Here is a 15,242-nt window from a genome sequence, read left to right as displayed (position 1 = left end):
ATGAAGCTCGTTATTTTTCAATTGACTATGAAAACGCTGTTACTTGTTTCACGAGTCATTCCGAACACGTTAATTTCTGTTGATGCGATTTCTGAATTGTTTGTGTTTTGGCGAGATTTCTGACGTGTCGGTTTGAGTTGCGACTGAATCACGTACATCGCGAGAAGACATCACACGGCTAATCGAATAAAGAAATTGTCTGAATTTTCGCACTGCAACTAATCATACGTGTAATCGTAAAATAACGAATCTTCCCTTCCCATTTATAGAAGTTGACAAGCAGTAGTAAAAATAATGCCTTCTTTAATTATGTCTATAATCATTTACTAAATGTCACGTGACGAACCAGAACATAGAGGAGCAAGACCAACGTAACTGGCGTGCCCTATATTGCATGGTCGCGTAATTTACCGTTGGATTGCCAAGAACTGTTTTTCATTTCTACGAAGTGTTTTAACAACGTAGTTCACTTGACTAACAATAGGTTACAGTAAAATCAACTGTTGGTGTGTGGTTACAGTAAAATCAACTGTTGATGTGGGGTTACAGTAAAATCAACTGTTGGTGTGTGGTTACAGTAAAATCAACTGTTGATGTGGGGTTACAGTAAAATCAACTGATGGTGTGCGGTTACAGTAAAATCAACTGTTGGTGTGCGGTTACAGTAAAATCAACTGTTGGTGTGCGGTTACAGTAAAATCAACTGTTGGTGTGTGGTTACAGTAAAATCAACTGTTGGTGTGTGGTTACAGTAAAATCAACTGTTGGTGTGTGGTTACAGTAAAACCAACTGTTAGTGTGTGGTTACAGTAAAATCAACTGTTGGTGTGTGGTTACAGTAAAATCAACTGTTGGTGTGTGGTTACAGTAAAATCAACTGTTGGCGTGTGGTTACAGTAAAATCAACTGTTGGTATGGGGTTACAATAAAATCAACTGTTGGTGTGTGGTTACAGTAAAATCAACTGTTGGTGTGTGGTTACAGTAAAATCAACTGTTGGTGTGTGGTTACAGTAAAATCAACTGTTGGTATGGGGTTACTGTAAAATCAACTGTTGGTGTGTGGTTACAGTAAAATCAACTGTTGGTGTGTGGTTACAGTAAAATCAACTGTTGGTGTGTGGTTACAGTAAAATCAACTGTTGGTGTGTGGTTACAGTAAAATCAACTGTTGATGTGGGGTTACAATAAAATCAACTGTTGGTGTGGGGTTACTGTAAAATCAACTGTTGGTATGGGGTTACAATAAAATCAACTGTTGATGTGGGGTTACAGTAAAATCAACTGTTGGTATGGTGTTACTGTAAAATCAACTGTTGGTATGGGGTTACAATAAAATCAACTGTTGGTGTGGGGTTACTGTAAAATCAACTGTTGGTATGCGTTACAATAATATCAACTGTTGGTGTGTGGTTACTGTAAAATCAACTGTTGGTGTGTGGTTACAGTAAAATCAATTGTTTGTGTGGGGTTACAGTAAAATCAACTGTTGGTATGGGGTTACTATAAAATCAACTGTTGGTGTGGGGTTACTGTAAAATCAACTGTTGGTGTGGGGTTACTGTAAATCAACTGTTGATGTGGGGTTACTGTAAAATCAACTGTTGGTATGGGGTTACAATAAAATCAACTGTTGGTGTGGGGTTACTGTAAAATCAACTGTTGGTATGGGGTTACAATAAAATCAACTGTTGGTGTGGGGTTACTGTAAAACTGTTGGTGGAGGAGGGTAACTGTAATAGTAACCAAACTTTACTTCTTCGTTGAAGCACGTTATGATGCCTGCAAATAAATACAAGGGATTCTACCTACCTCCAATGAACGCATCACGTCGTACCCGTGAACGCGTCACGTTGTACCCGTGAACACGTCACGTTGTACCCGTGAACACGTCACGTTGTACCCGTGAACACGTCACGTTGTACCCATGAACGCGTTACGTTGTACCCATGAACGCATCACGTTCTACCCATGAACACGTCTCGTTGTACCATGAACGCATCACGTTGTACACATGGACGCCTCACGTTGTACACACGAACACCTCACTTTGTATCGGCAAACGCATCACGTTTTATCCATAAACACGCCAATTTGTACCCATAAATGCATCACGTTGTATCCATGGACGCGTCACGATGTACCCGTAAACACGTCACGTTGTACCCATGAACGCATCACGTTGTATCCGTAAACGCATCACGTTCTACCCTTAAACACGCCAATTTGTACCCATAAACATGTCACTTTATATTCATGAATGCATCACGTTTTACCCATAATCGCGTTAATTGCATTTATAAACATGTCAAGTCAGTTGTACCCATGGACGCGTCACGATGTACCCATGGACGCGTCACGATGTACCCATGGACGCGTCACGATGTACCCATGGACGCGTCACGTTATATCCATGAACGCGGCGCGCTGCATTTGTCAACATACCTAGCTAATAGCTTGTGTTGGTTTTCTGCTGTCTAGGTAATGTAACATACATATACTGTAATCTATATGAATATTGTGAAATTTTAAGAAATTTGCTGTATTTTTTTAATTCGATAAACACAAATGTTCGGGTATTTCGGATAAATATATTCTCAAAGTGTATATTTTAATTGACAATCGATTTGTGGCAATCACGATGGCAAGATTAAGGTTGGCTACACATTGATTCCTAAACAAATCACTGAAATTACATGCCAGTCAATGGTACCTTCCCTGCTCTGTGCTTGACATATTCATATCTCCCGACGATGCTTGTAGTAGGACACTCTGTATTTAATATCAACTAACAGTCTATTACAAAACACACACAGCAAACATAATTTAATAACGACCTCAAGCAATATCCGTAGCAGTTTTATTAGAAACATACAGTTTTAATCTAAAGATCAGTGCTCTTGGGAAAACGAAATGAGATCTTATTAAGATAATGAAATAGCGTTCTTAGGATTCCCATACTCCGACATATCATGCTGCCACTGACCCAATAATCCATCGTGAGCAAAGCTCACTTTTAGTCACAATGATTTGCGTAAACGTGTAGCATATATATCAATTTAATAAATGCATTGTTCTGGCATAACAAACTCTCTTTAAATGCAATGTGCATTATGTGATTACCGCCACCCCAGGCTTTTAAAGCAACGGTCTAGTAATTACAGAGATGCGACTAATAATATTATTGAGTGGACTGTGTTTCGTTGACCTTTTTCAGACTAATAATAAAGTCATAAAGGGCGAGTGTGGGTAGATATTTGTTGTGGATTTGTCAATACGGCCCACAACAATGACTTCTTTTGTTAAGAAGCTCTTTATTATTCATAATTATGGAGGTTTGGCGGCCATTGTCACTGTCAGGAAAGCTGCAAAATACGACTGCAATTGAGGACAGCCCTAAAAATGATATTACTAAATACCGATCACTAGATATCATTCCATGCTTGCTTTTTTGAAAAATGTTTTGCATAAAAAAAATAATTATTGATTCTCAATCTGGATTTTGACAACAGTAGTCCTGTCTTACAGTAATTAGACCGACTTATAATATTTTGTATGATATGGCGTCGTGTTTTCAGAAGTATACGTTGATCATATTGTGATACTTTAACTAAGCTAGAATGTTCAATAAATAAGATCATTTCACTCTTACCTAGACTATTATATCCACATTGTTTGTTACATTAGTGCAGATTCTAACCAGATATTAATCAAGTATACCACGGGGCAGTGGCGGATCCAGAGGGGGGGGGCAGGGGGCCATGGCCCCTCCCAAACGCATGACGATTCATATCATCTGGATTACGCATAGCTTCTCTGCGATTTACGCTCCGTATATCTTAAGCGAAGCTTGGACCCCCCCAATACATTTTGCTGGATCCGCCACTGCTACGGGGTTCAATTCTTGGTTCCTCTTATTCGGACATATTTGCAGTCGATCAAATATATTTTTATATCAGAGAAAATCATTTTGACAGCCAGTAATAGAATGTATCAGGATACACCAATGATAGGCACATTATATAGAGTATATTCGCAAGTTTAAATGTTAATATCGGCCAGAGACATTTTCATATCGTTCAGTGGAAGTCTGGAACGATATCCCCATCGGTGTTGGGAATCGCACCACACAGTTGAGTTTTAAGTAAGAATATCGCAATTTTATAAATGATAAAAAACATTTATATGGATGTGATATTGTTCAAATGTGAAAGTATATTTGGTATTCGTGTTAGCTCTGTAAATAATATACACGCACCAGCGGGCTCTGATGCAAATTACATTTTCTGTAACTACCCGCTTCAATAAACTGAATTAATAAATAAATCTATTTGTCATTAAACTTTATGTATGGCGCAGAAATCTAAATCTTAAAAAATTGGATGGTCTAAAACAATATCAATTTACAACCATTATACATTAGTTGACAGCTTATATGTTGTATTACTTCGTATATTAATATTCGAATAGATTCATCTCGTTTCTCATGTCAGATCTACACACGCCGAAACAGACGAGATAAGAATAAGGGATATGCCAATAAATATATTGAGGATGAACGCGTGAAGTATAATCTTAGTAACACCAGGTGGCCGATTGATGAGAGATTATTATTGGATAGTCTGCTCAACTAAACGCGTTCACAACATATAATATTGAAAATAGTTTTGTTGTTATAATATGAGATAATGATTGAGCGTAGGGCTTGTAACTAGAATTGGTTATGTCAATTTACTTCTGTCCAATCCCCTCTCCCCTTTTAAGGCAATATGCTAATTTGCAAAAACGCTCTTTATTATGGTTTGTATCATATGTAAATATTTTGATGAGTGTTTTTTGTTAACACTAATAGCATTTTCACCGTAACCAAAAGGTTTAGTTGACAGTACAGCCCAACATTTTACGCTACTGCGTTATAATATTAGTGAATAGGAAAGGAAATACCACCCCACCGGACTTCAGTGACACTTTCAAGCGTTAGCGTTAATTACATCAAAATGCGGCTGAATGAAGCTGTTTAAAACGACAACTAAAGAACAGGAAGGAACTAAAGTGCTCTATATTTGTTGATAGAGTACAGCGGAATGTGTTAAATTGTCACCGTGTTATTCACGATAGCATCTATTAAGGAAAGGAAGGGAACGTAAATTATTAACTCTGTGAATTTGATGAGAAAAATTGACATTTCTCCTGACGACGTCTCTTGTGACTATTGAACAACTTTCCGATAAATAATAAACATATAGAGCGTTGATATGTTGGCATAAAGCTAGATCGATGTTATAGGTGCCCGGATGTCAATCGAGATGCCGGCATGCTCGTCAAAGCAGATGTTCGGCACAAAGTTATCACCCAATGTAAGCACATTCTATGCGATGTTAATAATGCAAGACGACTTAGTGACTAAGAACTATGTGTCAAACATCCATTTAAATGTATATAATTTCCCTTTTGGAACTCGTTAATTTCCCTGTCAGGACTGGAGATCACTCGAATACATCAGAAACAACGCACAGTTCGACTGGCGCAAGTTTACTTCAGGTAATGTATTTTTATAATTGCAATAATAGTCCAACCTCATGCAAATTACCATCGTAAGTCACGTATGTGTTTCTCGTGTCCTAGTAAATGATACCACAACTTGAGATTTTATTGCAATTTTCAATTTGATCGTTGTCACTGGCGGAACCAGAAATTCAGTAAGGGGGGGGGGGTGCTCCTATTGACGTGGGCTGGGTTTGTCAATTGATTTGTCAATTTTTTTGCGGGGTGAAGGGGTCGCCTCTCCCTAAATCCGCGCGCGGTTGTGTTGAATATGAATGGATGGTCAGTCCCCGAGTGTTAGCGTACTTATCACATACATAACACTCGATACAATTTAGTAATACTTGTCATAGCGCAGTCGGGGATAGGTCGGATTTCAGTAGGAGACTCGTCTGGTTTTGTTTGGGGGCTGATCTGATCCCAGTCGGAACTTATCGGCGACAAGACGAGAGTCATAGTCGATGGATATAATAATAATTCATCGTAAAATCAAAACTAGTTGTCACGATGTTTGGTAATATCTTATTTCGAATAAAACGTTTTACATGTTATAATATGATATGATATGATATGATATGATATGATATGATTTGATATGATATTACAGTCGTCACATTTGGCCTTAATCTGATCAGTCCACTTTGTTTTGATTCTACTTCAATCTCCACCTAGGTGAAGGAGAATCTTGAGTTAAACGAGAGAGCAGTACGTAACGCGTTGTTGCTATACACATCTTTATCTTTAGCATAATCATCGTTATTTTATGCTCTCGTAAATCTATAAAAAAAAATATAAACTGTGTTAAACGCCACATGGGAATTGTGAATCGACAGATACGACTTTAATAGACATAAATCAATAAACAATTTTCCTCTGAGACTCAACCTACAGAATGTTTAGTGAACGCTGGTAATTAAGTAGGAATCAGCTGCGTATACTGCGAGCCTGGTCGTAAACATATACAATTATTGAAGTCAAGCATATGTATACGTCAAACTTATTATAGACACAAACCACAGATTGGCGAAAACGTGACTGCTTCTGTGTTACACAAGATAAAGATCTTTAACTGAAATAACAAACTAGTTTTGTGAGGCGGCAATGAGGAGGAAATGGTCTTGCTGAATAGACAGTTGAATGTTTTATTGCCAAACATTTAAAACCTTTATTTCTTGTGGTATATATAATTATTCCTTTGAGATCTTTTCCACGTATGAACTCCAATAAAACACAACAGAAATGACATTGTCTTTATTAAAGATTGACAATACTGGTAAACACTAGCCACTAATCACTCAGTCCTCTCTAAGCCAACAGTCAGGAAACAACCCCTGAAATATCTTACTTATACAACCTATGTTTACATCAATATTCCTATTATGTGGGAATTATATTCATGAGCGCCCCTCAGTAAAACAAAATACATAAAAGTGATTTTTTTCACCACAAGAAACGGTAAAATGTATAATCCGCAAGGCATGCTGGGAAATGCTATGGTCTCCGAGTTCGCTGTCAATAATTTTCGGTACATGTCTCTCATCTAACTTCTCAATGCACAAATAAGACAACAAAACGAATATATATGAAATACAATGTATTACTATGATATTTATAGTTTTGTTGCGCTTTTGAGATGTGTTTGTCTCTAATGTTTTATATTTTGTCTATTCGAACATGGTTGTTCATGAACATTCTAAGGCGACTAATCAATAAATAGTCAGTTCTCTCATCTATTTACTTATCGAATTTTAGGGTGCTGGTATAAAGAATCAAAATGCAACAATACAGAGTAATTTGCGGCTTGTGTATATTGAATAAAAAGGAAACAAAACGTTAAAAGTCTGATTAGAATGGTAGTTAGACCTTAGGTTTGTTTACGTTTGGTCTTTCTGTAATCAAATAAATCAGGGCTTAGTCTAGTCTGGATTTTACCCATCAAGCTTTGCAAAATTCAGGGTAGACAATCAAATTAACTTAAATTTGATCTTTAAATATTTATGAATATAACCCTTTGCTTATAGTAAGCTTTTATAAAGGTTAACGTGGCTGGACAACTGGCATTGCTCAGCCTGTTGCCAAGCTTCAAATGATGACATCACATATTTAAACCATTCTTTATCGGTACTGTCTTATCTTTAACTACAAAAATATTACTGACGTGTTGCGTATCCCAGATCTCGCGATATCTGCCATCGTAGCACGACATACGTCTTTACATAGGCATGTATGTTTTTTTAACCGTACATCACGATATTTCAAAGTTCTACTATACATAGGTCGAGTTGTATAATGTGTTCCGTATTCGCTTGTCATAGTGTGTTCTATATTTGCGTGTCGTAGTGTATAGTGTGTTAAGTATTCGCGTGTCATAGTGTATAGTGTGTTCTATATTCGCGTGTCATAGTGTATAATGTGTTCTATATTCGCGTGTCATAGTGTATAGTGTGTTCTATATTCGCGTGTCATAGTATATAATGTGTTCTATATTCGCGTGTCATAGTGTATAGTGTGTTCTATATTCGCGTGTCGTAGTGTATAGTGTGTTATGTATTCGCGTGTCACAGTGTATAGTGTGTTCAGTATTCGCGTGTCACAGTGTATAGTGTGTTCTATATTTGCGTGTCATAGTGTATAATGTGTTCTATATTCGCGTGTCATAGTGTATAGTGTGTTCTATATTCGCGTGTCGTAGTGTATAGTATGTTAAGCATTCGCGTGTCATAGTGTATAATGTGTTCTATATTCGCGTGTCATAGTGTATAGTGTGTTCAGTATTCGCGTGTCATAGTGTATAATGTGTTCTATATTCGCGTGTCATAGTGTATAGTGTGTTCTATATTCGCGTGTCATAGTATATAATGTGTTCTATATTCGCGTGTCATAGTGTATAGTGTGTTCTATATTCGCGTGTCGTAGTGTATAGTGTGTTATGTATTCGCGTGTCACAGTGTATAGTGTGTTCAGTATTCGCGTGTCACAGTGTATAGTGTGTTCTATATTTGCGTGTCATAGTGTATAATGTGTTCTATATTCGCGTGTCATAGTGTATAGTGTGTTCTATATTCGCGTGTCGTAGTGTATAGTATGTTAAGCATTCGCGTGTCATAGTGTATAATGTGTTCTATATTCGCGTGTCATAGTGTATAGTGTGTTCAGTATTCGCGTGTCATAGTGTATAATGTGTTCTATATTCGCGTGTCATAGTGTATAGTGTGTTCTATATTCGCGTGTCGTAGTGTATAGTGTGTTAAGTATTCGCGTGTCACAGTGTATAGTGTGTTTTATATTCGCGTGTCATAGTGTATAATGTGTTCTATATTCGCGTGTCATAGTGTATAGTGTGTTCTATATTCGCGTGTCATAGTGTATAATGTGTTCTATATTCGCGTATCATAGTGTATAGTGTGTTCTATATTCGCGTGTCGTAGTGTATAGTGTGTTAAGTATTCGCGTGTCATAGTGTATAGTGTGTTCTATATTCGCGTGTCATCGCATATAGTGTGTTCTATATTCGCGTGTCATAGGTACAGTGTATTCTAGATTCGCGTGTCATAGTGTATAATGTGTTGTATATTCGCGTGTCACAGTGTATAATGTGTTCAGTATTCGCGTGTCATAGTGTATAGTGTTTTTTGTAATCGTGTGTCATAGTGTATAGTGTGTTCTATATACGCGTGTCATAGTGTATAATGTGTTCAGTATTCGCGTGTCATAGTGTATAATGTGTTCTGTATTCGCGTGTCATAGTGTATAATGTGTTTTGTATTCGCGTGTCATAGTGTATAGTGTGTTCTATATTCGCGTGTCATAGTGTATAATGTGTTCTAAATTCGCGTGTCATAGTGTATAGTGTGTTCTAAATTCGCGTGTCATTGCATATAGTGTGTTCTATATTCGCGTGTCATAGGTATAGTGTATTCTAGATTCGCATGTCATAGTGTATAATGTGTTGTATATTCGCGTGTCACAGTGTATTATGTGTTCAGTATTCGCGTGTCATAGTGTATAGTGTGTTTTGTAATCGTGTGTCATAGTGTATAGTGTGTTCTGTATTTGTGGTATAGTGTATAGTGTGTTTTGTATTCGTGTGTCATAGTGTATAGCATGTTTTGTATTCGTGTGTCATAGTGTATAATGTGTCCCTGTATTCGCGTGTCATAGTGTATAATCTGTTCAGTATTCGCGTGTCATAGTGTATAATGTGTTTTGTATTCGCGTGTCATAGTGTATAATGTGTTTCTGTATTCGCGTGTCATAGTGTATAATGTGTTCCTGTATTCGCGTGTCATAGTGTATAATGTGTTCCTATATTCACTATTCGCGTGTCATAGTGTATAATGTGTTCCTATATTCGCGTGTCATAGTGTATAGTGTGTTCTGTATTCGCGTGTCATAGTGTATAATGTGTTCTGTATTCGCGTGCCATAGTGTATAGTATAGTGTATAGTATTATTGAATTTGTACACCATAGTGTGTGTGTATTTGTGTGTATGTACTGTATTCGTATGTTAGTGTGATTTTATATACTCCGTGTAGCTGTATAAGTAGCGGGCCACTACAGTCGTCAATACTAACGAGAAATGATTCGCTCTCCGGAAGACATTTTATTATTTGTGAAATATAAAATATGGGAATTGAATAAAGCAGGCTTAAGAAAGATCCTGTCTTTTACTATTGGAAGAGCAAACATGACAAATCCCTGAATGACGTCAAGGAAGATCAAATAAAACTTGGATAGAAAATCGTTTAGAATGGTTAAAGACGTAGGAAATACACAATTGTCGGATGTCAACATGCAAACTGATTATTTTACACAGTTCATCTTGAAGCAGTGAAACCAGTGTGCAAAGAAATCACTGTAGAAATCACTTGATCCTGCCTTCGCACGTCATATACGATGTTCTCTCTTGATATATTATTATAAATAGAGGCTGCTTAGCGTGTCTCATTTGCATAACCTATGCAACATCCTTGACCCCCTAGGCTTACATCACATAACATTGTAGACCCCCTAGGCATACCTCACTTGTTATCAAAGATCCCCTAGGCATACCTGACAAAATATTTTATATCATCTAGGCATACCTCAAATAACATTATAGACCCCCTAGGCATACCTCAAAAAACATTATAGACCCCCTAGTCATATATCACAAAACATAAGAAACTTCCGAAGTACCCCATTGTATCTGAGTTCAGGTTCTCTATTGGTGGGTATACCGTTCTTGCTACCCATCTGCTAAATATAACCTGAATTGCGGTTACCTAGGAGACGTACAACACTTTAAAATATATTTGTTTATGTTCATCACAAAGTCTATCAGACATAGAAAAATATTTTAGAACTGATAAAAGCGTTGAGCGTATTCTGATAATGATATCAAATCAACTAACAGGGAAGAAATATGTATTCACAAGTCAATCCCTTTCATACCTTGGTGTGTCGTATGAATTGTTAGATCAATACTCATACATGTAATGCTTACACTTTGTGTTCAAAGATCTTCAGATGTCACGTGATATATTGAACTGATTACTGGAAATAAAAACACCTGGGATTACTTTCATAGTCAACATTTACTGAAGGCTCATGGGAAATTAATGTAACCAAAGATGGCGAAGTAAAAGCAGTCCGTGTTAAAATAACCTAATCTATTGAAAACAAATACCTGACCTTTATACATTCCTGTCAATATGGAATAGTGAAATTGTCATAGTATAACTGGCGGAGGGAGGGTGTATTAAGATAGAATAGTAAATTTATCACTGTATGAGGAAGTAAGTGAGCAACTTAACGGAACAGTCAAATTGTCTGAGTGTAACTGACAGAGAGAGGGTGAAACGAATGAGAATGGTCTCATTGTGATCGTATAACTATGTGGAAGGGAGGGAGAAACCACATGAAATAGTCAAATTGTGATCGTATAACTATGTGGAAGGGAGGGAGAAACCACTTGGAATAGTCAAATTGTGATCGTATAACTATGTGGAAGGGAGGGAGAAACCACCTGGAATAGTCAAATTGTGATCGTATAACTATGTGGAAGGAAGGGAGAAACCACTTGGAATAGTCAAATTGTGATCGTATAACTATGTGGAAGGGAGGGAGAAACCACCTGGAATAGTCAAATTGTGATCGTATAACTATGTGGAAGGGAGGGAGAAACCACTTGGAATAGTCAAATTGTGATCGTATAACAATATGGGAGGGAGGGAGAAACCACTTGGAATGGTCAAATTGTGATCGTATAACTATGTGGAAGGGAGGGAGAAACCACTTGGAATAGTCAAATTGTAATCGTATAACTATGTGGAAGGGAGGGAGAAACCACTTGGAATAGTCAAATTGTAATCGTATAACTATGTGGAAGGGAGGGAGAAACCACTTGGAATAGTCAAATTGTAATCGTATAACTATGTGGAAGGGAGGGAGAAACCACTTGGAATAGTCAAATTGTAATCGTATAACTATGTGGAAGGGAGGGAGAATATCTAATTTATATCTAAATTCCACAATGCTATATCTACATCATGTAATAGTATATCTACATTCAATAATGCTATATCTACATTCCATAATGCTATATCTACATTCCATAATGCTATATCTACATTCCATAATGTTATATCTACATTCCATAATGCTATATCTTCATTCCATAATGCTATATCTACATTCCATAATGCTATATCTACATTCCATAATGCTATATCTACATTCCATAATGCTATATCTACATTCCATAATGCTATATCTACATTCCATAATGCTATATCTACAATCCATAATGCTATATCTACATTCCATAATGCTATATCTACATTCCATAATGTTATATCTACATTCCATAATGCTATATCTTCATTCCATAATGCTATATCTACAATCCATAATGCTATATCTACATTCCATAATGCTATATCTACATTCCATAATGGTATATCTACATTCCATAATGCTATATCTACATTCCATAATGCTATATCTACATTCCATAATGCTATATCTACATTCCATAATGCTATATCTACATTCCATAATGGTATATCTACATTCCATCATGCTATATCTACATTCCATAATGCTATATCTACATTCCATAATGCTATATCTACATTCCATAATGGTATATCTACATTCCATAATGCTATATCTACATTCCATAATGCTATATCTACATTCCATAATGCTATATCTACATTTCATAATGCTATATCTACATTCCATAATGCTATATCTACATTCCATAATGCTATATCTACATTCCATAATGGTATATCTACATTCCATAATAGTATATCTACATTCAAGTGATCGTTCAATAATACATTATGCAAGACATGCCGCGCAGTGTATTTCAGACATTCTCTAATTTCCATGATTAATCACTCGTTTTATTACCCTCAATATTTATATTTAATCTCATTGACACGAATTTCCCTGTTAGCCTAAAAAGACATACTTGAAATTCGACGTAAAAATATCCATCATCTGTCTGCTACATTGTGAATTCGAGAAAAGCTCATCCAATTAAAAACTAAATCAAGAACAACGTCTAATTAGTGAATAAATAAGTACACATACTACAATGATTAAAAAATATTCTCAAACCAACAACTATAACAGATTTGTATTTAGACATTTAGACTAGAAGCTGCAATTAATGTATTGGAAGGTCACATTTCCAATATTCATCATTGCGCACTGTTTTTAACTGTTGTACACTGAACACACATCATAAATTTCTTTTTATAACCTTAATCAAATGTTTTAATCACGAACAGTATTTGTTTGCTAAAATAAATGCATATTTGGATTTACGTTCTTACAAGTATTTGATAGCGCATGCGCATTTCCACTACCTCTTTAATCAAATCCAGTGTGTACGTACACGAATGTCGCGTGTCTCGTTATGATTAATAATTAAGTTCGCTCGCCTAATGTTTACTTCATAACGGCGATCAGCGTTATAATCGCTCCCCGTCAAGACACATTCAGCTGTCATTTACAGTACACCACAATGAAATCTCATGGGTAATTTTCATTTGATTTATTTTTACACATACACATTATTACTGTATTTATAAATGTCAGAATAATGATATCAATGTGCCAGTAAAATGACCAATAATGTGTTGGTGAGACAAAAAATAGATTACATGAATACAATTATGCTAAAACAACTTGAGGTATAATCATTCATCGTGAATATATGATATTCGGTCTACGCGATATACTTACTCAATGTGTACGCTCGTTTGCGTGTAAGAAGTAATTCTAGAAATCAAGATTCTTCCTCCAAAATGCGCGTTAACGCACGTGTGTACATGGCGTTTATATTTCATGCAGTGTTTGTTTCCATTTCAAAATAGTTAGTCATACGGCAGTTACCTGATTACCGTTTCAAGTATCGACTAGAGCTCCTTAATGTATTGCCTTTTTGATCACCACTTAGAATGCCATTAGTGACGTTTACAGGTAAATAACCACTACAATTGCACCGCGGGGATAAAAGAAACCACGCTCATATTTCAAAATAAAATTGGCTTTCTCCAAATCAAGGTCATCATATTCGAGTACAATGACGTCATCCCGACAAATCGCTAATAATACAACTTGAAACAAAACATGGTGTCTAATACTAGGTCGGTAACTTCACTCACCATAACACACTTAGTAATGTTATTCACCATACCATGCTGGGTATTTTACTCTCCATAATGATATTGAGTAATTGTATTCATCGTAATACTGCGTACTAACTTCACTCGCCATACCACACTGAGTACTAGTAACTTCACTCGCCATAACATACTGAACAATGTTATTCTCCGTAACACACTGAGTAACTTCACTAACCATAACATACTGAACAATGTTATTCTCCGTAACTCTCTGAGTTATTTCACTCGCCATAACATACTGAATAATGTTATTCTCCGTAACACACTGAGTAATTTCACTCGCCATAACATACTCAATAATGTTATTCTCCGTAACACACTGAGTAACTTCACTCGCCATAACATACTGAATAATGTTATTCTCCGTAACACACTGAGTAATTTCACTCGCCATAATATACTGAATAATGTCATTCTCCATAACACACTGAGTAATTTCACTCGCCATAACATACTGAATAATATTATTCTCTGTAACTCACTGAGTAATTTCACACGTCATAACATACTCAATAATATTATTCTCCTCAACTCACTGAGTAATTTCACTCCCCATAACATACTGAATAATATTATTCTCCTCAACTCACTGAGTAATTTCACTCGCCATAACATACTGAATAATATTTTTCTCCTCAACTCACTGAGTAATTTCACTCGTCATAACATACTCAATAATATTATTCTCCTCAACTCACTGAGTAATTTCACTCCCCATAACATACTGAATAATATTATTCTCCTCAACTCACTGAGTAATTTCACTCGCCATAACATACTGAATAATATTTTTCTCTTCAACTCACTGAGTAATTTCACTCGCCATAACATACTCAATAATATTATTCTCCTCAACTCACTGAGTAATTTCACACCCCATAACATACTGAATAATATTATTCTCCTCAACTCACTGAGTAATTTCACTCGCCATAACATACTCAATAATATTATTCTCCTCAACTCACTGAGTAATTCCACTCGCCATAACATACTGAATAATATTTTTCTCCT

This window comes from Saccoglossus kowalevskii, chromosome 14 (assembly GCF_978046115.1).
Source record: "Saccoglossus kowalevskii chromosome 14, keSacKowa6.1, whole genome shotgun sequence".
Taxonomy (NCBI): domain Eukaryota; kingdom Metazoa; phylum Hemichordata; class Enteropneusta; family Harrimaniidae; genus Saccoglossus; species Saccoglossus kowalevskii.
This window is presented reverse-complemented; position numbering follows the sequence as displayed.